The sequence below is a fragment of the Mycteria americana genome, chromosome 4 (genome assembly GCF_035582795.1).
Source record: "Mycteria americana isolate JAX WOST 10 ecotype Jacksonville Zoo and Gardens chromosome 4, USCA_MyAme_1.0, whole genome shotgun sequence".
NCBI classification, from domain to species: Eukaryota; Metazoa; Chordata; class Aves; order Ciconiiformes; family Ciconiidae; genus Mycteria; species Mycteria americana.
The window spans coordinates 91421884-91444343 of record NC_134368.1 but is presented as its reverse complement, the minus strand read 5'-3'; the positions used below and the strand labels follow the sequence as shown (position 1 = coordinate 91444343).

Sequence of the window (22460 nt, the reverse complement as noted above, 5' to 3'; positions counted from 1 at the left end):
CTTGCAAAGACAGCTAACACGAGATACCAAACCCTCTTCATCTGGTCACTGGGTTGGAGAGGTTACTGACCCCTTTACAGACCCTGGGCCAGTGTTACTTATCTCAGCAGAACCCCAGAAGAGAACGGGTACATCCCTGTCCTTCCTTCACGATCCACACAAAAGAAAACTGCAGCTCAGCAGGTTTGATGTGGGTACCAGACATAACAGGAGACTGCACCACGCAGGCCGAGGAGTTCGGCTACTGGAGTGGCGGCTGCATTTCCTGGGGGAGCAAGGGTGCTCCTTCCCTTCTCTCAGAGATTCAGCTTACAAAGCATTTTGACATCTTTCGGGCTATGTAGTGCTGCACAGGCACAGCTTTCAGGTATTCTACTAGTTAAATGAACGTTTCCAAACAGGATGTGAAGGTCAACACAAGTGCTTGTAGCTTCATGGCTAGCCCACGAGGAACAGTCAATGTTTGCCCCAGCTGGCCATGAAATCCACTTGGCTAACACTCCTGCTGTGGTCACAAACTAACCTGCTCACGAACTGCTTAGTCATCAGCCCCATTCCACAGAAGTCTGTAATTTGTGTCTTTGGGCTGTTTGCTTCTATTAACTGGTCAGGTCATGCATGTCTAATGGAGGAAGTGTGCCTTCATAATTTCTTGATCACTCTAATTCAACTCCAGTTATTAGAAAGTTTCATTACATCTCAGAGTTAAATCTAGTAGTGATTTGTGCATTTCCTATAGCTCATCTATTTCTGGGTGATTAGCAGGCTTCCTTTAAGCTTTATTCCAGCTAGATACAAGAACAGCAGGGATATCCATCTCAGAGGGACAGGGGTTTTTTTGTGTTCCTTTAAAAACACCATTCCTTCTCCTTACCTCCCTCTCTACCGCATTCCTTGCAAAGCTAGTAAGTCAGGTTTCCACCAAGCTTTAGAAGAAGGGACAAAGACTAGGTCCGCCAAAGTGAGAGCCACGGTAACAGACCAATGATGCCGGCATCTTGACTCGTACAGGACACTAAGCTGGAGACATCTGTGCCTGCTAGCATGACTCAGCAGGACCTGCCTTTCACTCCAATGGGGCAGGACCAGCAAGTTTACTTTCAGGGTGGGATTTTTTTTTTTTTTTTTTTTTTTTTTTTTAAACAGTACTGTGCTCACTATAGATTTCATCAGGAGAAGCAGTTTAACATTTCTGTGAGGCCAATTTGAGTCACCGCGACAGAAAGTTTAAGTGTTTGAAGGATGAGGCCATCAGCTGACAGATGGTGGCAGCTCAGTTACTGCTAGAACAGCAGGCTTTGAGCTTCAGCCAGGGACCCGGTGTCCCAAATCACACTGGGAAAAGAAGATTTACCGAGTCAGTCCTTCTTCCGAGGAACTAGAGTGACATATCAGGAGTGCTCCATGGACTAAGCTGCTCCCTTGGCAGGGAACAGCTGTGGCACAGGACAGCTCTGTCCCACTAAGTATACACTATGTCATTGCAAGAAGGGATGCTGAAATCCTGAGACTAGTGAGAGTTAGTGACATGAGGCTCCCTCCTGTTCCCCACGTACTGCTGCTATCATCTCTGTGTGACATGCTATGGCAAGATTTGGTCTGGGGGCCACATGACAGTCAAGGCAAAATATGCTAGAGGTACCCGAGATACCCACTTCTATCGTACTTACTTAAGTAGATGGATTAAGCCAGCTGACGATCTCTTTTAGCCTACATATTTCTGTTTCAGCTTGTATACTTCCTTGATCTGAGCATAATCTGAGCAATTACTTTTTAGTCTAAAGCTCCCAGTTCGAGAGTTACCAGAACCTGGCTTTTGCATTTGAGAAACTCAAACCTAGGTACGTGAAAGAGACAGGTCAGCTCTTCTCTTGGCTCCAGAAGGAGGCACCGCTTTCCGGCTAGAGGAAAGGCCAAAACTCAAGACACCTGTGAGGGACAAATTAAAAATAACCTCCTCCTCCAACACCGAACAAAGGCTTGCTCCATTGCAGCCATGCGCAACAACTGATAGCCTCCTCCGCCTGACTGCAGACACACAGGCCGGAAAGGCTGGAGTGCAGGTGTGGATATTTGCTGACACCCAGCAGTATTTTCTGCATTCGGGCAAAGTTCTTCCTGCTCCACGCTGTTATATTTTGCCCTTTCCCCCATGCACATATTTCTCCTCTGACATCAATGGGAGGGGGATCCTGCGGGAGGATAAGGGATCCACACACCGCAATGGCAAAGGAGAGCCTTTCCCAGAATAATTATCAGATTATGTATAGCAAACATACGACCTGGGAGAGGTAGTTGTATTTTTTTTTCTTCGCTGTTCACTAAGCAAATACTCTACAGGGTACAAGATAACAGTAATGAGATGGTGGATATTCATGTGTGCTCGCAGGAATGCGGGTGCTACACTTATTGCTACACCACTAGCATGCCCGCACAACACCGTCTGGTATCGCAGGTATTCCTGTAAGGTTAACACGGACAGCAGTGGCTATTATTGGAACAGGAATAATGCTGCTGTTTACTCGTCCTTCCATGAAGGATGAAAGGAAAATGAGGGACAGAGACTAGCTGCCTTCGCTTCTTGCAGCCTTCATCAGAGATGACATGCAAGGGCTAATTATCAGTTCATCCACTGAAAGCCAGTTATAGTTTCCAGTTATAGGGTGACTGCTAAGAATGAAGGATGCATATACAGGATACACGTAACGGAGAACTAGTTCTCTGTTACAAGATTTACACCCATTTTAAAGGGGAACTGTCAGGTTTCTGAGAGGTCAATCATCATCTGAGTTGCCTTTGTCTGTCACCAAGATCACTAGTCTTGTTCATCTGAAGACGACCCCATGATGCTACTTCATATTTGGCATCTCTGTGGTCTCTCTGCCACAGTGGTAGCACCCACTCTTTTCACGTGGGTTGCACTTTCAAACCAATGCCAAGCGCAGAGGGGTCCAGGTGACACACACCTGGAGGATCTCAGCCCATTCTAACTCTAGAGACAGATCAAGGTGGATCCCCGTCACCTGATTTTGGACACCCAGAGCACATCTGACTGTCTAAGGCCTTCCTTGTGTAGACTAAGCAGGAAACATGGAAGTTAACCAGTCCATCCTATTGGCTTTGTGAGCATCGATACTACCACCATTTAACGCTAGTGGTTAGAGTGGAGATACTTCCATATCTCTCTGCTGCTAACCTCCCGAGCTAGCCACAGAAGTTTGCAGGCCATCTCAGACAAAGCAAGCACCACTGGCAATAAAGGCTAGGTGGGTGGTTGTGTTTTAGATGAGTATCACAGAAATGTAGAGCTGGCCAGGAAAGCCTTGCAAAGAGCTTACTCTTATTCAAGATTTGGCTGTGCAAGTCTATCCCTTGCTCACATCAACCACAGCATCTCTAGAGTTCAGGTTATCCATGCAGGCTGAGCATTTTTTCCTGGGAAAGGGGAAGCGGTCATTCGAGGTAATTTTAACCACCTCAGACAGAGCACACCTCCCCATCCTTGAACTCAGGATACATCAACTGGCTTCTTCTTGATGTTTTGGGTAGGATGTACCTAGTTGCCTGACCATGCCCATCAAGGCAGGTGCCCAACACTCCTCTTCCTGAGATGAGACATACAAGATGTACGGGTTGCTCTTCTCACCCCTGTGAAAGGAGATGCTATCAGCCCTTTCCACCCCTCATCCCCCTGTGGTCTATGTACGTTTGGCCTATTGTCTAAATGGAGGCACCAGATGTGATGCTATGAGAGAGACAGGCTCAAATAAATTACCCTTAGGGCAACTGGACAGAAGCGTCTATACATGTTTCTGGGAAGTAGCATCCAGCTTTCCCCATCTCATGTTTCGTATCCATGACTTCAGAACTGCTGACTCAAAGTCACGGATGCCCAGGGCCAGGCCAGAGCAGCTCTAAGGCAGTCCTGGAAACACCAGCCTGTACGGGAAGACTATCACTCCAAAATTGCTATAGGCCCACACGATCATCTTAAACATTGTGCCAAGACTTACCCTTAAGCAGAGACAACGCAGATAATTATGTATTATGTGCACCCAGTCATCTCAGTACTGTTTCCACCCCTGTGGAGACCTATACACCAGTGATCTTATTCACATGCTACCCCTGTGCCTGGGCCACTCTGCTTTCTACCGCATGCGTGGGGGCAGAGGTCCCTATGCCACAGAAGCAGCAGAAATCCACTACTGCTTCCAGACAGACAGATCAGCCACCGACATTTTCCACATCTCCAGACTCAGCGACTTTTATGTTCAGCCCGCTTGCTGATGGCCAGACAAATGCGATGTGGGAAAACATAAGGTCAGCAGCTCCTGAAGCTGTCCAGTGAGTCCAGAGATGCGAGGCCCACCTTCCCTACTGAGCGGGCATTACAGCGGCTGCACGGAGACCTGTGCCAAGGCTCCTGCAGTAACTCATGGAAAAGGCAGGGCCTGGCCTCGGCTCCATCACTGCCACATCACCGTGTCGCTGGCACAACACCGTGGCTCCTCAGGGGTGAGCGACGGCTCTCTCCCACCACTGCCTTTCTGCTGCGCAGCTGCCAAGCCCACGACAGCCAGACTATGAAGCTGACAATGACTGTCACTTCGGTTAGGCTTCGGCCATTCAGCAAGGAACCTCTTAAAGTCTGGCACAACGCCAGCTACAGACAGTCTTCCCACCTTCTGCCAGCAGCACTGAGTTCTGCTTACACTATTGACCTGGGAGGGAAAGGCAGTAAAGTGCTCCTACCACTTGTTATGATGCCACCTAGCTATGACTAATCTATCCCTTGACTATTAGATTTTGTGCCTGCCCCGGAAATAAATAAATCTGTACACAAATCCATGAAGACATACCAGTTCCTTTCAGTGCCAGTTTTGTGCAAAGCATGGCTAAGTCACAGACCACAAGATGTTTTAGCCTGCTGTCCTAGCAAGTAAGATGCCGTGCAGCAGCTGATCCATAAGCTATTATGGAAATACCTGGCCAAGATGAAAGACAGAAATTCATGCTGCAGTGGGCTTAGCAGACGAGGGAACATCTGCCCCAAAAGAGAATTCTTGGGAACTGAGCTTCCCCATCAACCGTGACTCTGAGACCAACATCGTGAGTGTGAGAATACGCTTTGTCATTAAAGCAACGTGCGAGTGCACCAGGTCTTGGTTCTGCCTCAAACGTTTGCTGCTCACACAGTTCAAGTCACCTCACAGGTCAGCTCTCTGCAGTCACTGCCTGTCACTGCCAGCACCCAGCGGAGGTGCGTGGCAAGGGTCAGTTGTTGCTTCACAGTGCACCCAGGCTCCAGGACTCTTGATGCTCTAAGGATACACGTGTTCACTTTGGACTTTCAGGTAGCTTATGTCATGCAACAGAGTAACACACTCCCAGTGACAAGGTGGAGAAGTGTCAAGCAGAGAGAGGCCACAACCTGTTTTGTTACCATAAGGAAGTCTCTGCTGCCATGGGGATCCACCTGCTGAGCTCACCCAGAGCGTGGCCTGGGTGAATGCAGCAGGACCAGACTACAAACAAGACAAGACAAGGTGAAAGAGAATAGATCGCATTGCCTTTTTTTAGGGACATGGTCTAGTAGTGGACTCGGCAATGGTAGGTTTACAGTTGGACTCAACAATCTTAAAGGCCCTTTTCAACCTAAATGATTCTGTGATTCTATGCCTTCAGCAGACTGCGTTGCGAGCAGAGTTGGGGAGAAGGGGAACGAACATCCACCATCACCCAGCACAGGGCACACCTGGGCATCACACAAGCAATGGAATGTCCCATAACAGCACGCCACAGAGTAAGACCTGCGTGCTCCGCTTCTCAACTCATGCAGCCGCCCAGGTACACCCATCCCTGCCCGTGACTCCACCTCGGAGAAGAAATGCAGCGGCTTCCCACGAAGGCAAGTTAAGCTTTCCGTTTTGCCAGAGACCACCGAGCAGCGAAAGAACGGCCCGGCCCCGCGGCGCAGCGCCCGCTCCCCCGCCGGCCCCGCCAGCCCCTGCCCCGGGGGCAGAGGAGCCGCCCGCCCGCCAGAGCGGGGCGCAGCGCCCTGCCACGGCCCCCGGCCCGCGGGGCACGGCGGCGGCACTCACCGAGGAAGAGCAGCAGGCTGCGGGCCCGCAGGCAGCCGGCGTCCATCACCCTCGCGTCGCCGGGAGGAGAGAAGAGGAGGAAAGGAAGGAAGAGGAGCCGGCCGGCTGCGGCGGAGCGGCGGCGGTGTGGGTGCCGGCCGCGCCGCCCCGGACCTTTATGGGCCGGCGGGAGAGGCGGGGCGCCGCTCGCCGGTGATGAAACCCCGGCGGGGCTCGGAACAGGTGCCCGGCCTCGGCCTCGGCCTCCTCGCTTCCTGCCGTGCCGCCCCCGCGGGCAGGGGCGGGCGCCCTCCCGGGCCCCCTGCGCCCGGCGGCGAGGCCCCGACGGCGGGCAGGAGGGTGCGCCCCGGCCGGGCTGCGCCCGTCCTCCGGCCGGGAGGGGAGGGCAGGCCCGGCCGGACACGGTCGTGCCCGACCCCTCCGGGCCTCGGCTGCAGTCCGGATACATTTGATTTTGCAAACAGTACGGGGGGTCGTAAAAGTACCTGTCCCCTCCGAGCAATCTGGCCAAGGCACCGATGGCCGGCACTCCCCTGGGCAACGGATGGCCAGGGCTGACCGCAGAGCCTCAGTACCGCTGCCTTCTGCTTGCCCTCAACTCATCGGTGCGAGGTGTAACCGTGTGAGACTTTGCCGGTGCAGCGTGGACCCAGAGCTGCCCCCTGACGGGGTGGGCTCTGCCTGCGCACAAAAGACTGGTGGGCCGTTGCCCTGCCACGAACACGCTGCCTGCGTGTAAACCAAGGTTAGGAAAACACCTCAGGGCAGGCAGCCAGAAACCAGCTGCTTTCCCTAATCTCCCATCTCCTGGCATTTTTGAAATGACCCTCAGCACACATGTGCTGCTGCCAGGGAGCCTCGACGCTAGGGGCAGAAATGGTCTATTAAGTTGCAACACAGGCCACAGGAATGCCAGCACCTCACCCAGCATCTGAACTGGCCACGACCGTCTCAAGGCCAGTGGGTGCTTAAGCTGCATTGCTCCTCCAGCCCTTGGCCTCTTCGCAAGCCAGCAGCACAGGCAGTTCGTGTTAAAAACAGATCTTTCAGTTACTTTAGACAGCAATCACCCAGTTACAGCTACTTTTAAAAAAAATTTCTTTCAAGCATCTTGTTGAAGCCCACACACTCTGTTGCGCTGTGAGGCAAGGCCTCATTCAGCACTTACATCCCATCATCAGATAGCTGAGGCATACCCCATCCCCAAACCCCTACTGTACACATTTGCCTAAAGTATAAAATGTGTTTTATCTAAACAAGCGGCTCAGCCATGGTGGTTATTTCTTTTCCTTTTAAAGCAAGAAACTTCTTCCTCTGCCTTACCACTTTCCATCGTCAAAAAAGGCAAGGTGATACCCAATTTATTGCAGAACCGATAAGCCTATCTCACAGTGTAAGGAATTTGAGTATTGATAGTGAGGTGCAGTTTAATAACTGATGACTCACGTATTCATAGTTTCTCCATTTTATAAGCAGTTATTGATACAAGAGAGTTAATTGTACAAGATACTGCAGAATACAATATACTACATCTCCATGTTCAGATTGCAATTGTAAGTAATACATACATTAATTCAGGGAGCTGGAATAGATCTGGTACTTACCAATCTTACTCCTTATTTTGGGAGCGTTAGGTCTACAGAAGCGTGGAGATGCTGAAATGAAACAAGGCAATGTGTTACTATGGAGTTGTATGTCAGCACCATTTATTAATTATCCAAACGGTATGAGAGTTGGCAAGATAAATGTGATAAAGATCAGTGTGAAAGGAGCTTTCTGAAGTTGGTCCTCCACAAGTGTGGGGCATGATATAGCCGCCATCTTTTCCCGAGTCCCTTTCTTCCCCCCTCTAGCATTAGGGTCATGGCTTACCCCCATACAATCAGTATACCACTTTAAGATTAGCAGATGGTAGCTTTTTTTGATGCCACATGACTGTTTCTGTTGCTTCTTTAATTTGGGTTGATCCCCCTTATTAAGGATTTTATTGTCTGGTCTTTCAGGGATCATAATGAGTAAAGGAAGGAATTGCAATGATTAGTAAAGCATTTCTGTGTGTGGGCATACAGATGCCTTAAAAAGCAGCATCACTGTAGAACTTCCACTTTATAATTAATTTTGCCCTTAAATTCCTGCATGATTTATCCTCTGAAAAAGAGCATTTAATTATAGTCTTGTACCGGTATCCAGATACCAGGTAACGCTGACACAACTGGAGCAATTCATTGGAATTTCCTCTTTCAGATTTGAATGTATGGAAAACAAGTATCATACGCGTGTCTTTGTTTCATCCTTCTGTAATGTTCTTTGTCTCACGGTATGTGATTCCGCACCTGGCATCCCCGCTTGTGGCTTTCACCATCCTCTCCTCCACGTGGAGGCTGCCTCTTTGAATAAGGTTGATACACACCTCCAGAGCCAATTTTCCAAGAGGCTATTCATACTGAGTAGTGCCTTCCTGCACCGATAGGTTCATTGTAAGGTAGATGCATTGCATCCCACAGATCTAAGTACTGAGTGACATGTCTGCACAATGCCGAGAGGTAGCACCGATTGGGCAACAGAGCATCACGGGTGCCTTTCAGCTAGTGGCCTCCATTTCAGCTGGGGTGAACTGGCACACCCAAGTCGAGTCAATGGTGGATTTATGCCACTTGGCATCAGACCGGCAAGTAGCCCCCAGAATGCTTTGACATTTCAGGCTTTTCTTCTTTACAAAGTTTAACAAGTATACAAGGAAATACTTTAAGAACTTGTGCAAAATACTTACTTGCTTTTATTACCTTGCGTGGCTTAATAACCATCTTTGAAGAAAACCTCCATTTACAAAGTACATAGGCTCAACTCAAGTTCATGTTGTGCTTAATCCTCTTTCGATGTCACAGGTATTCACCTCTCTCCTTTTTGGACAGAGCAGAAGATTCATAGCAGTGATTATTTCAAGGGTATGGATTGTGCTTTGTCTATTAGTTTATCTGTCACTGATGACACAGAGGATTTTCTATGGATTCTACCCTTTTCAACTTAGAGAGGAAAAAACATAGGTTAAGTGTACATTTTTCTGTGCTTGAAGATACTTTCCCTCATGGTGATTTGCTGTAGAAGAATACATGTGTTCGTAGCCATGAACTGCCACTTTATGGATGTGTTTTTACATAACTAAAACCATACAGGACAAGTGACTATACTATTTACTTCAGCTGCTTTCTCTAAGACTTGCATCCAGTTTTATGCACTGCTGTTGTGGGGATGGATCTGCATTGTTTTTGTCTGTCGAGAATAAGACCTATTTGCAAAATCAACATTTTTTTGTTAGAACGCAATTTTGAAATTGGAAGGAAATCATACCTAGTCTTGCACTGAAACACTTGGCACTGTTACACGCACAAAGTAACAGAGAGCAGCATTTTCATAAATTCTTGGAAAAATCGGCCAGCATTTTTGAAAACAGCACAAGTGCATACGTCAGTATGCGTGTAAGACAAATTTTTATATACAGCAAGCTTTCATTGCACAGCATGAGAGATCCTCAAGAAATACACTCAAAAGATCAGACAGCTAATTGGAGTGCAGCTCACTTGACAGCATTTTCATTTGAACTACAGAAGATTAGTATTAAGTATGAGAATCATAAGTGCTAAAAAGCATGGGGCTCACACGTGAGCACAAATGCCGTAAGAAGGGAATACATGTAACTGGGATGCACAGATGAGATAGGCTAGAGGAAACTGAGTAAGGAGAACCCTTGAGCCAAACTTACTCCATACAAAGGTCAGTTTCAGATCTACCATGTATATGAGGGATGAAGTAGGTCAAATGTTCTTAAACAACCAGGCTTTCCTATAAACTATGAGTTCAAAACGCTGCCCCCAAGGCTGAAAGTGGCTGATGCCTCTTCCTGTAAATGCAGGGTGAGGTCAAAGCTACTGGACAACACAGATGTTTTGCTGTTTTAAAAAAAACAATCCCCCAGATTCACTGATTTCTTAGCCAACTTCTTGGGTCAGCATTAACTAGCAATTTAAAAAAGAAAAAAAACCCCCAAACCAAGCAGCTAATTCCCATCCATCTCAATGCGTCTCAGAAGATGGAGATGAAAAGGCAGACGTATCTGCCAGTTCGTGCTGGATTGCTCCCTACAGGGCAGTTTTTGAAGCTTCATTCTTCTGGCTTGTATGGCATTTCCATTACTCTCCCCTGGGCAACTCCTGAATGGCTCAACACATCTCACTGGCAGGAAGAGCTTCATAACGCTCAGCTGTTGTTTTCCCTTTCCTAATTACAGCTCAGTGCTCCATGCTAAGTGATTTCTTAGCCTCCGAGGGGTTTGTAGCTTTTTTCGTTTCTGGAGTCTTTTCATGGCTTCTGCCTTTACTTGCTGCTAAACAAACCTGTGCAAGCATTTTACTTGTACCCTTATAAAGGGTATTATCAAAACAAGTCATAGAATAGAATCATTTAGGTTGGAAAAGACCTTTAAGATCATCAAGTCCAACCGTTAACCTGGCACTGCCAAGTCCACCACTACACCATGTCCCTAAGCACATCTACACATCTTTTAAATACCTCCAGGGATGGTGACTCCACCACTCCCCTGGGCAGCCTGTTCCAGTCCTTGACAACCCTTTCGGTGAAGTAAAGTTCCCTAATATCCAGTCTAAACCTCCCCTGGTGCAACTTGAGGCCATTTCCTCTCGTCCTATCACTTGTTACCTGGGAGAAGAGACCGACCCCACCTCTCTGCAACCTCCTTTCAGGCAGCTGTAGAGAGCGATGAGGTCTCCCCTCAGCCTCCTTTTCTCCAGGCTGAACAACCCCAGGTCCCTCAGCCGCTCCCCATCAGCCTTGTGCTCCAGACCCTTCCCCAGCTCCGTTGCCCTTCTCCGGACACGCTCCAGCCCCTCAATGTCTCTCTTGTAGCCAGGGGCCCAACACTGAACACAGCATTCGAGGTGCGGCCTCACCAGTGCCGAGTACAGGGGCACGATCACTGCCCCAGTCCTGCTGGCCACACTGTTCCTGATACAAGCCAGGATGCCATTGGCCTCCTTGGCCACCTGGGCACACTGCTGGCTCATACTCAGCCGGCTGTCAACCAACACCCCCAGGTCCTTCTCTGCCAGGCAGCTTTCCAGCCACTCTTCCCCAAGCCTGCAGCGTTGCCTGGGGTTGTTGTGGCCCAAGTGCAGGACCCGGCTCTGAGCCTTGTTGAACCTCACGCAGTTGGCCTTGGCCCATCGATCCAGCCTGTCCAGGTCCCTCTGCAGAGCCTTCCTGCCCTCCAGCAGATCAACACTCCCGCCCAGCTTGGTGTCATCTGCAAACTGACTGAGGGTGCACTCGATCCCCTCATCCAGGTCATTGATGAAGATATTATACAGACCTGGCCCCAACACAGAGCCCTGGGGAACACCACGTGTGGCCGGCCACCAACTGGGTTTAACTCCGTCCACCACCACTCTTTGGGCCCGGCCATCCAGCCAGTTCTTTACCCAGCGAAGTGTACACCCGTCCAAGCCACGAGCAGCCAGTTTCTCCAGGAGAATGCTGTGGGAAACGGTGTCAAAGGCTTTGCTACAGTCCAGGTAGACAACTCCACAGCCTCTCCCTCATCCACTAAGCGGGTCACCTTGTCATAGAAGGAGATCGGGTTGGTCAAGCAGGACCTGCCTTTCCTAAACCCATGCTGACTGGGCCTGATCACCTGGTTGTCCTGTACATGCCACGTGATGGCACTCAGGATGATCTGCTCCATAACCTTCCCTGGCACCGAGGTCAGGCTGATGGGCCTGTAGTTCCCTGGGTCCTCCTTCCGGCCCTTCTTGTAGATGGGCGTCACATTTGCTAACCCCCAGTCAACTGGGACCTCCCCGGTTAGCCAGGACTGCTGGTAAAGGATTGAAAGCGGCTTGGTGAGCGCTTCCGCCAGCTCCCTCGATACCCTTGGGTGGATCCCATCCGGCCCCATAGACTTGTGTGTGTCTAAGTGGTGCAGCAGGTCACCAACCATTTCCCCCTGGATTGTGGGGGCTTCATTCTGCTCCCCGCCTTCCAGCTCAGGGGGCTGGCTACCTGGAGAACAACTGGTCTTACTATTAAAGACTGAGGCAAAGAAGGCATTAAGTACCTCAGCCTTTTCCTCATCCTTTGTCACTATGTTTCCCCCTGCGTCCAATAAAGGATGGACATTCTCCTTAGCCCTTCTTTTGTTGCCAGTGTATTTATACAAACATTTTATTGTCTTTTACGGCAGTGGCCGGATTGAGTTCTACCTGGGCTTTGGCCCTTCTAATTTTCTCCCTGCGTAACCTCATGACATCTTTGTAGTCCTCCTGGTTGCCTGCCCCTTCTTCCAAAGGTCATAAACTCTCCTTTTTTTCCTGAGTTCCAGCCAAAGCTGGAATCAGCCAGGCCGGTGGTGTTCCCTGCCGGCTCGTCTTTCAGCACAGGGGGACGGCCTGCTCCTGGGCCTTTCAATTTCCTTCTTGAAGAATGTGCAGCCTTCCTGGCCTCCTTTGCCCCTCGGGACTGCGTCCCAGGGGACTCTGTCAACCAGGCTCCTAAGCAGGCCAGAGTCTGCCCTGCGGAAGTCCAAGGCGGCAGTTCTGCTGACCTCCCTCCTTACTTCTCTGAGAACTGAAAACTCTCTCCTTTTGTGATTGCTGTGCCCAAGATGGCCTCCAACCGTCACGTCACCCACAAGTCCTTCTCTGCTCACAAAGAAGAGGTCCAGCGGGCGCCTTCCCTAGCTGGCTCCCTCACCAGCTGTGTCAGGAAGGTCTCTGCCACGCACTCCAGCAACCTCCGAGACTGTTTCCTCTCTGCTGTATTGTATTTCCAGCAGGCATGTGGTAAGTTGAGGTCCCCCATGAGAACAAGGGCTAGCGCTTGTGAGGCTTCTCCCAGCTGCTTATAGAATATTTCGTCTGCCTCTTTGTCCTGGTTGGGTGGTCTGTAACAGACTCCACCACGATACCTGCCTTGTTGGCCTTCCCCCTGCTTCTTACTCATCAACTCTCAACCCTATCGTCACCATCATTAAGCTCTAGACGCTCAAAACACTCCCTAACGTACAGGGCTACCCTGCCACCTCTCCCTCCTTGCCTATCCCTTCTGAAGAGTTTATAGCCATCCAGCGCAGCGCTCCAGTTGTGCGAGTCACCCCACCGTGCTTCCGTGATGGCAACTATATCGTAGTTTTCCTGCTGCACGAGGGCTTCCAGCTCCTCCTGTCTGTGGCCCGTGCTGCGGGCATTCGTGTAGATGCATTTCAGTTGGGCTATTGATCCTGCTGCCTTTTTTGGGGGGAGAAGCCCTAATTCCTACATGACCATTCTCAGGCGCTTCCGTGGTTTCTAACACATCCACAACCCTTGTGTCCTTGCTGCCGTGTGGCTCTCCGTCCCCTACCTCCACCAAGATGGCAGAGCCAAGGACCTTGCTAGCACGCCATCCCTCAAACATTGGTGTGCTGCCCCCAGGCTTATCTCTAGCGAGCCTGGTTTTATCCCTTTCCCCCTTCAAATCTAGTTTAAAGCTCTTTCAATGAGCCCTGCTAAGTCCTGTGCAAAGATCCTTTTCCCCCTTTGAGAGAGGTGTACCCTTTCTGTCCCTCCCATATCACTGCCTATATATCTAGTAATTGTTTCTCCTTCTCCTTGCTCCAAGTGATTTGTTAAGAATATGAGGAGGACCAAGGTGGAAAAAAAGTAGTTTTCCCCGCAGCATGAGACAGGTTGCAAGCAAGCTAGGAGAAGAACACCAGCCCCTTACCTATTAGTCCTGTGTGCTGTTCTGTCCATCGGCACCTCTTTCGAGTTCATAAAGTCATCTCTTCAACAGTGTTTTTCATTCTCCAGGAAGATGAGAGTTAACCACTGATGGTTCACCATGTGTACACACGGGTGCGGCGTTTAGACCCCTGACCACTGGTCAATATAACTGAAATCATTATGTGAAATCGTGTTCCTGGCAGCTCACCATGTGGCACATCCACTCGATAGCTCTGCCCTGAGAGTGACATCCATCTAGGGACAGTGAAACGACAGCAAGAACCACCACTGTGGGGATTGGCGTGACTCAGCAGGCACTCACCAGCTCCTGTCGGACTTTCACCACAGCAGTCAGTCCTGGCTATGGGCTCTCCACCGCTACCTTCCATCCCTCTCCTGTATATTCCATCTGGGCAGCTGGCGCTAGCATGGGGAAGGCAAGAGGAAGACGCTCTGTATACGACTGCCACTGTCAGAAGGAAGGAAAGACCTGCCTTGGGCTGGAGCAGGGCCAGCCTCTAAGGCCTGCGCTAAAGCCTAAACAATACGTGATGCACGCACGTGATCAGCAGAGCCCTCTACCTCTCACCTGCTGTTTGGGAACCTTGGCTATCAGCCAAGCCATTACACGGGCTTCAGCTACAGTGGCTTCAATCCCTTCGGCAAGCCTATTTCTCCCCTTTCACTGCTGCAGGGGGTGAGAGGATAAAGGCAGGGCAAGAGCAGAGGAAAGGCTGACTTGCGGGCTATTTCCCAGCCTCAGAGTTCCCGTGCTTGGCCTGCTGAATCAGAAGAAGCAGCACCGAGTTGTGACTCACCCTGTGCTCCAGGTCCCGCACTGCCACCAGGACTTCAGCCATCTGCAGACTCCACATTTTGGCTGCAACTCAGTGGTAACTGTCACCTGCACGCCAGCCATGCGCACGGGGAGCTGGAGCACCCTTCACACAAAGAATGTGTCATTAGGGATGATGGAGTAAACAGCAATTCACCTGAAACCAGCTCAGCCAGCACACGTTCCAGAAACCAAATCTAGGAAAGAGGCATGGGTCCACGGTGTATTTGTTTGGCCTGGTAACTAGCGCTAGGCATGGGAGCAGATGCACTTAGTGGAATTCCCCCATCCACTAGCATTATGGGACACTCCCATTACTGTTCTGATAATTACTTTTAATCATTACTATTACTGAAATGACCAAAAAAAAAGGCTGTCAGGATCAGGCCTTTATTGTGCTGGCTGTTGTCACACAGAGGTGATGAGACAGCCTGCCCCAGGGAACCTATAAACACAGGTGCCCAATTCATGACTACAGTCATACTTCAAACTAGGACACTGTGGTCCGCAATGAAGCTCCCTTACAACTCGAGCAAAAATAAGCCACGGCACTCCCTCCGGCTCGCATCAGCTTGGAGCCAGGCTGTTCATATCATGCTCTCTGTCTGCTGAGATGCAGCTAGAAGGGAAAGAAGCTGATCAGGAACACTTTGGGGTCGCAACGCTCAACAAGATGTTCCCATTCTGTGTTCTCCCTGTCTGGTCCCTATCTGCTGTAAAACTCCACATTCTTTGATCTCCAGTGAATTCAGTACCACCACCTCCTGAGAGCCAACCGTTGAGTCACATGGTATGCGGAAACCTCTGGGGTTTGGTCTGGGAATGACCAAGACTATGTGAAATCATCTTCCAGTCACCTTCTCCTCCCATCCACGGTCTGAACATCACCTCAGGTATCCAAGCCTCCCTAGGCACCATTCCTAGGTCACAGAATGAAGAAATGGATTAGCCAGCTTAGCCACAGACTGGATACCAACAGGGAGCCCCAGGGAAAGACTGTAGGCCTCTGTGGGGCTGCGAAGGGCAGAGATAGCTCCAGCACAGGTGGAAACCATCTGCCTGCAAGATTGATTTTTCCTCCCACATATGCAGGTCTGGCTGCTATCAGCCACTGGGAAAGGAGACAGACCCCAGTTTTCTGGTCAGAGCTGGTTATTCCCCAACCCATCTCGGGAGTGCAGCCTAGATTCCTCCCTGACTAAAAAGCAAAACGAAACATGTTCAGACCCTGCATGTTTCTCTGCTCTCTCAGCAAGGAGTTGTGGGTTTGGCCAAGGGGAGGCAAAGGCCTAGGCCTACTCCCTGGGAACTCGTCCCTACCTCTCCACCCATGGGTAAGGAGGGTGCTGGTTGCCTGCTGTGTGCATGGGAGATGGGATGAGGAGAGGTATCTGCAAGTGGATGTCCTGGGGGAGAGGTGCCAGCAGCCAGTCAGCTGACTGTGACACTTCCATGGATAACACCTCTGCGTGGTGTCTACACATCCACCCCCTCGTCCTCGTTCCTGCAGCTTGGTGTTATTTAAGAGATGCAGGAGATTTCCTTTACGACACTCAAGAGCGCATGCATGTAAATCAAGTGGGACAGAACAAAAGCCAGGGCTGGGTTTAATTAGATTGGTGTCAGTTATTAAATTAAGCACTAAGATAGGGCTGGCAGTTCTTGATCAATGGTCCTGCAGCCGGGGTCTTTGTCCTTCATACATGAAAAAAAGGGCGATGGATAAGGGTCAATTAGCCAAAGCTGCTGAACACAAGTTAGGTCTCTGAATCTAGTTAAATTCCTCAATAACAACAGTCCCTCTACAGGACTTTCAAAGAAAATAGGCATCCCTGAAAACTACTTTTTGTAAGAGTCTGAATAGAGGCTGCACATCAGATGCTCAGGATGAGACACTTTTGGCCACTGACTTGCAGTAAGCCTACAGCAGAGGTCACCCCTTCATACATAACACACTCACGTTCCAGCTCCACATCCAGGTTAATCTACCCTGCCCAAACCAAGCACGCAAGCCGCCTGACATCAACCAAAACTAAGACCCTTACGTTAGCATAGGAGATGGCTTGTCTTAGGTGAAACATGCCAGACGCGAGCGCCCATGCAGAACACAGCCCCGCTCTTTTGTCCCCATCCCGGCTTCTCGACCCTTCCCCCTGTTTTGTTCTTGTAACCTTCCCCTTGGTGAACCAGGAGAGAGATTTCCAGGAAGGGCTGCTGTACACAAAGCTACCCATCTTTCCAAATCAACCACTTCAAAGGGCGCATAGGTTAACTAAACTAAAAAAGAAGTCTCTATGCAAGTCTCTTTCCCCTCTCTCCTAGACCATTCTTATGCAACGCGCTGCGCACTGCTGCACGCATGTGGTAACATTGGGGCAACTTTGATTACCATGTCATATATCATCAGAGTTGCCGACTGCGTTGCAAATGTTGGAATCGTCTTCTACGTAGATCTAAATAACATGGGAGCCTTTGGGCAATGGCCTTCGATTGTTTACATGGTTTTCATAAACAGGATATTAACAATTTGTAAATATCCTGTTGGAAATCCCTCAGCTGTACTTGCAAGCTCACAATAGACTGGTTTGATATATACCCATCTGCAGTAAGTCTCACTCTACTAAAACCTCACTGGTAACATTGCACAATTGTTACTGACCACAACAATTGCCTCTAATTGTACGTACCAATGCTTCTACTTCATGGCTTCTACAAATTGTTTGTGGAGTTGGTACATCCTCAGAGCATTTGCTGGGGAACTATAAATCAAAGAAATAATACATTATTGCTGTCATAATTTTCCATGGGCTTATGCTGTGTAGTTCTCACTCAGGTAGAGAAAGCAAGGGAATTACATTGTTCCAAATTCTTGTTGCTACATCTTACCCAGAGGTAGGATTTTTTTTTTCCCTTCATATAAACTTCCACTCCAGCTGAATGAAGAGGGTGACACACACGTGTACACACAGACACACGCACACAGAAAAATCTAGTATTTTCTTGGGAATTCCTTCAGTGTTGGAAAATAGGGTGTTTTGATGGTCAATAATTAGATACCGGTCCATAATCCTGCAATTTTTCTGCAGTGAATCTAAAAATACCTTTCAAAAAGAAGTCGTAACACCAACCTCTCATGTTTTAGCAGTCCACCTCAGGACATATCCTCTCAGCAGGGTTAGAGAAAGGCCAAAAGTTCCTTCTAAGCTAAATACTGTAGTAAGAGCAACGCACACCTACCTCGGTTGGCACATATTTAACCAACTAGGTAGCTAGCTCTGGGGGATAGAGGAGTTGCCTTCATGCAGAGGGAAGCTCCAGCTTGGAAGCTAACAGAAGAACAACAGTAAGAACCCTTGCTGTAGGAGAAGTAGAAGCACCAAGTTGTGTCATGCCTAATCCACATGTGAATAACCCACTACTGGGAGCGCACTGTTGCAAAGTAGTCTGACAGTACATCCTTAGCTCCAAAACAAGCACCTTAAAGAACTGTAACTCCAGGCTACAACTGTGCTAGCATAAGGTCAGATGCCAATAAAGCATTCAAGAAATAATAGTTGACCCAACCTTAAATACTATTTGGGCAGATGAGGGAGTCCTCATACGAGTCTATATTGTTTCTGTCTCCAAACATGTTGCATCTGAAGGAGATCTTGTCTCAGCTACCTGGTGCCCTTTGAAGTTAAGAGCTATTTCTAACCAAACCCCTGGAGTCTGCACATGACACAGATCCTAACACTGTCCCCATGGACTTTAATGCTTCTCTGAGTCAAGCTGGTTTCCCCAGGCTCCCACATCCCTATCTCTGTCGTACCCTTGACCAGAAAACATATACAGCCTCCCATCCAAGATGCGACCTCCCACACAAGAGATACTCAGTCAATCCATGCACTGCAGTAAAAGCTGCCTGTCCGAGCCAGTCCAGCTTACTGCCCTCGCTGAAGATGGTTCTGAAGGTAAAGAGGGCACAGCTTACTATCCTGGTGTCTTTAGAAGGGCCACGACAGCCCCTTAGCTATGTGTCCCTGAATTGTGGCTGTATTGTATCCCCCAGCCTTGCGGGCTCTTCTGTCGCAAAGCAGTCCCATTCCTCTAGTGGCATGTGCAGCATGTAGAAATCCTCGCTGGCTACTAGCTGGGCGCGCTCTAAAACCCAGCCTTTCTCTGCCCCTTGCTCCCAGCTGGATGCTGCATACCTCATCTCCCAGCCACGTCTCCTCTTTCACCAGCACATTCCCATCCTCTCCCATCTCCCAGTTCCAATCCCCTACAGCCATCACCCTCACTTGCTGCTTTCTCCAATCACAACCCTGAACACCAACTGGGTAGAGCGGCAGTGCATAAAGCCAAGACTGCCTGGCACAAAATACACACTGGCACCTGGTGGTCCTGCAATGATTCTTCTTCCCAACAGACCTCAGTATATATCAGAAAAAGGCACTGGACGTGCAAGTCTTGTTCATCCTGCACAAAACTCCAGGGAGACCGAGATAAGCTTTCCTATGTTTCATGACCTTCCCATTCTGCCTCTCCTCCCCCCTGCACACACACTTGCCCCAGACTTTGGTAAAAAGGACATGAGTCATATGCTGTGTCACAAGCAAGAAAAATCTAGAACATGTCTCATTTCAGTCTGATTCCCAGAATAACCTCAGTGGGGCTGGTGTCACCAAAACCTTCTTAGACAGGACCCCATTTTCTGCTCCTCTCCTCCTATGCCAGTCACTTGGGTGAAAGGAACGGGAGGGCAGGAGAGACCACTCCTGACATACGCTGAGCCACTGAGAGCAGCCTTTGCTCTGGCTCCAAGAGCTGCCTTGGCTGTACCGATGTGGGGGCACAGACTACTCTGGTGTCATTCCTGCTGCCACCACAAGTGGGAAATGTTGGGCCTGGTTTTCACACCTCTAACCCATCATTAGCACCACCTGAGCACAGACAACCGCATTTGAAAACTGTGTTCGCTGTAAACGAAATGATCATACACTTATTCTTTAATTTAAAACAATGAGGAAAAGGCAGTGGTGTGAAGTCCTGACGTTACTTGTTCTAAGGTAAATCACTGTGTATTGCACTATGGACTCAGCTGGGCTTCAGATTGCTTTGCAGATAAAACAGGAGGAAACTATAACTTACACCCACTACAAGTGTATCGACAGCTAAGGAATGAGATAACTAAATGCCCTTGGGGAGATATGAGAGGCATTTAAAGCATAAAAATTGCTTACCTTTCCCTTACCAGGCAGGCAGATAAACAAGAAATGCCTCTGTTCAATAGTGCCTGAAAGTCTGATGCAAGCCCTCAAAAGCCAAGGAAGTTAAGGTGCAAGGATGTGCAACCCCAATGACAGAACTTTCCCCATCAGCTCAAAAATAAGCAGCTCCAGAGAACTGCATGAGTTGGCAGAGATCATGGGCGAAGTGAGGGTGGGAGGGCAGAGGCTGGCGCTTCTGTGCTGGACACAGAGGCCTGGGTGTCTCACAGGGGCATTCCCAGCTTACCAGGTGCTGTGCTGCATTCAGACTTTCAGTCACATGGCTGCTGGGATAGACACTGCTTACCGCATGCTAAGAGAGGGTGGGAGCAATTTGCTTTACTGCTCTTGCCAAAAGCCTCTATTAGTATATGTTATGAAAGCTCCAGAGAGGCAAAACATTCCTAAAACCACTTTATTAAAATTAGTAACACCCGAAACTCCCCCCAGTTGTTTATGGATGGCAGGGCTGAAGGAGACAAGCAGCGAAAGCAAAAGAAGAGACAGAGAAGCCTTCGCTTTCTCTGCGGTGTGACAGGCCAGGGGAGTCACTATACTATTTCAGCTGGCTGCTGAAATGCTGTCTGCTTCCCGCACAGTGCATGTTGAGGGCAAGACCGGTTTTCGATCTACAGATGCAAAGTGTTACTTAAGGACTAAGTATTGGTTTATGCACCTATGAACTACCTTCACAGTCTGTAATACTTTCATCCCCGTGGCATCCCTGTAGCTATTTTGGTACTTCTCTGATGGTAGCACTGAGGCACGCACAGCATCTGCAACTTACCAAATGCACGTGCAGAGGCAGACTTGTAGCTGTGTCTCCCATGATCCAGACTCCTGCCCTTCTCACAGATAGCTTCCTCGGTGGACAGTGAGCCAGAGTAGCACTGGCTGCCTCCCAGACTCCTTTTCCTGATGCTGCAGCCCTGATCCATGCTGCAGGAGAAGGAAAATTTAAAGCTGACCAAGGAGAGAGATTTAGGAGTGGCAAAACTGTCAGGTCATTACATTCAAATGTGACAACCACTTTTGTCCCTTGGGCCTATTTACTCTGCAAATTGGGACGTGTCAGATCTTGTGCATGGTAGTCTTGGCAAATCAACCCATGCTTTTTTCCCTTTGCTCATTCCTCACCCTTAGCACAGGCCAAATCAACTTTTAGCTCATGTCTTGTGCCCAGGTAGCTTGCTGCTTTACAAAAGAGACAGCAGATCTAGGTCGACAGTTTGAGACGGACCCATGTTTGAGCTCAAGCTTCTGAACTAACAGGCCTCCTGAAGCAGATGCAAGCTTCTTTTGTACCATCCAATTCCTTGTGATATGTGGAAACCTTTGCTTGGATTTCTTTGGCAGTGACTTGCATTAAGTCACATGGAATTGTAATTTTGTATTATTGCTATTAATAATCATTTTTGCATTCTGCATAGGATGATAAACCTGGGGGGAATTTAATATGTGAAAAGGACTGGACTAAAGATTTCGTGCAGACTATGAAGACTGTGCAAGCCCCGATCTGCATCTTTTTGCATACAGATCTGGACTGCGCCACGGCAGAGCCCCCCACTCCAAACACTCATATGGGGCTCTGGAGGGACATGGCAGTGGGCACATGGGATCCAACTCTCCCCCACATTGCTGGGTTTGGTTTTTGTGTTTGTTTTTTGGTTTTTGTCCCCCCCCACCCCCGAGTTCTTTCAAGAATAATGGGATGTTTTCTGCAGGGCTTTCTGCACATGTCCTGATGTGTATGAACCCCAGGTCTAGGTTAACAAAGATTATTTTTATGAGAAATAAAAGACAAACTTGCTGTTCAACATTACCAAAACACCTGAAATCTAAGTCAGAGCCTCAGCTCTGCATCAGCACAAGGTATGGTATGCACAGTGAAGTCAGATATTGTCTATCATACACACAGGGCACCTTTGTCAACATTTGACTGTGTATTTCCATGCCAACTAGACATTGATCGCAGAAAATATCATTTGGCATAACAGAAATTCTCTGTGTGGCAGCACACAGCGAAAGTGCTGAAGGAAGAATGAGCAAATCACAAAGCAATGCATATTCTTAAACAAATGTATTCAAATGTTTTGAAGACAAAGGGAATTTGGCTCATACCTGCGCCATGTTTTCTTTCCATACAAATAAATATGACTATTTCTATTGAAGGAGAGAAGCACTCCCACTTTAATTCATTTACACTTTTATATATACGTTCATACCTTTATAACATTTACTAGTTGCTGTTACTGAATAGCATGTTAGCTTGTACCTCTTACCTTGCTCTTCTTATATATCATGGTACTTCTTCCTAAAGAAAACGCCACAAACGAATGGGAACTTTTAAGAATCCCATGGCACTCAAAAGGCATAAACGCCTAAATACCCAAGGACTCAGATGGTGCAAGTAGCCTAAGTCTGCATCCACTGAAGTCAACAGATGTTTTACTACAGCCTGCAGCAGGGCTTGGAGTTAGGCCAGAGCTAACTGGGAAAA

General features: G+C 48.9%; 1 protein-coding gene across 4 annotated transcripts in view; it reads right to left on the bottom strand.

The window, feature by feature from the left end:
• The window catches only part of LOC142409607 (bifunctional methylenetetrahydrofolate dehydrogenase/cyclohydrolase 2, mitochondrial-like), an 86067-nt gene that overhangs the window by 3562 nt on the left and 60045 nt on the right, over positions 1–22460 (bottom strand). For 2 of the 4 annotated variants that reach the window (XR_012775705.1, XR_012775706.1), the window contains 5 exons: positions 20748–20899; positions 17396–17467; positions 14692–15628; positions 14196–14296; positions 7710–9001 (listed from right to left, as the gene is read on the bottom strand). The exons of the other annotated variants lie outside the window; for them this stretch is intronic. The gene's annotated coding sequence lies outside the window, so the exon portion shown is untranslated. Of the gene's footprint in view, positions 1–7709; positions 9002–14195; positions 14297–14691; positions 15629–17395; positions 17468–20747; positions 20900–22460 lie in introns of those variants that run through there. 4 annotated transcript variants of the gene reach the window in all.